Genomic DNA, 1155 nt, shown 5'->3' on the forward strand with positions numbered 1-1155 from the left:
TGATTGTAACCTATCCACCGCCGCCCACTGGATGGGGGGCGGTGTGCAGGACAAACATATAAATTTTGACACTAGCTCTCCACATATGTTAGTTGCTTAATTTAGAACCTGTACTTGAAGTCGACCTCGAACCCATTGTTGATGTGATGACTTATATTGAATTTTGTAACTAGCTCATCAAGATTGTAACTTGCTTAGCTTAATGAATTGTGGGGTTCAGTCCCTGAGCCCATTATGTGCCTCTGTAACCCTTTCCACTACCGCCCACAAGATGGGTATGGGGTGCATAATAAATGAACTAAACTAACTTGAGAAAGAGGAATTCCTGAAACCAGCAATTCCAAGAACAAGAGGACACAGATTCAGAATAATGAAACAATGGTGCCAATATAATATTGGAAAGTTTTCTTTAGCAAACAGAGTGGTAGAAGTTTGGAACAAGTTAAGTGAGAAGGTGGTGGAGGCCAAAACCGTCAGTAGTTTCAAAGCGTTATACGACAAAGAGTACTGGGAAGACTGGATACCACGAGCGTAGCTCTCATCCTGCAACTACACTTAGGTAATTACATACATACTCACACACTCACACATACATATACAAGGGAGCCGGCGACCGAGCGGAAAGCACGCTGGGCACGTGATCCTGTGGTCCCGAGTTCTATCCCGGGCGCCGGGAGAAACGATGGACAGAGATTCTTTCACCCTAGCAGTTACTTTCCCCTGTTATCTAGCAGTAAATATGTACCTGGGAGTTAGTCAGCTGTCATGGGCTGTTTCTTGGGGTGTGTGTGTGGGGGGGGGGATAGTAGTAGAAACAGTTGATTGACAGTTGAGAGGCGGGCCGAAAGAGCAGAGCTCAACCCCCGCAAGCACAACTAGGTGAATACAACTAGGTGAATACAGCCATCAACCAGGCAGCAAGCTTCAACACCCATCATCTGGTTCTCGATGCTCTACGAGCATATGCTCTGGAAATAAGTATACCGTAATTTGATATAAAAGTTTTTATCCTTCCTTGACGGGGCCATTTATTCAAGCCTACCGGTTTTGTATCCATGCAACACTGAGCTAAAGTTAGACCAACGGCCGCACTGGCCAGGCGCCGGGGGACAAGAAGTGGGAGGCCGCTGTCACTCAGGCCGGGAGTATGTAACC

The sequence above is a fragment of the Procambarus clarkii genome, chromosome 33, assembly GCF_040958095.1.
Source record: "Procambarus clarkii isolate CNS0578487 chromosome 33, FALCON_Pclarkii_2.0, whole genome shotgun sequence".
In the NCBI taxonomy this organism is placed as follows: Eukaryota; Metazoa; Arthropoda; class Malacostraca; order Decapoda; family Cambaridae; genus Procambarus; species Procambarus clarkii.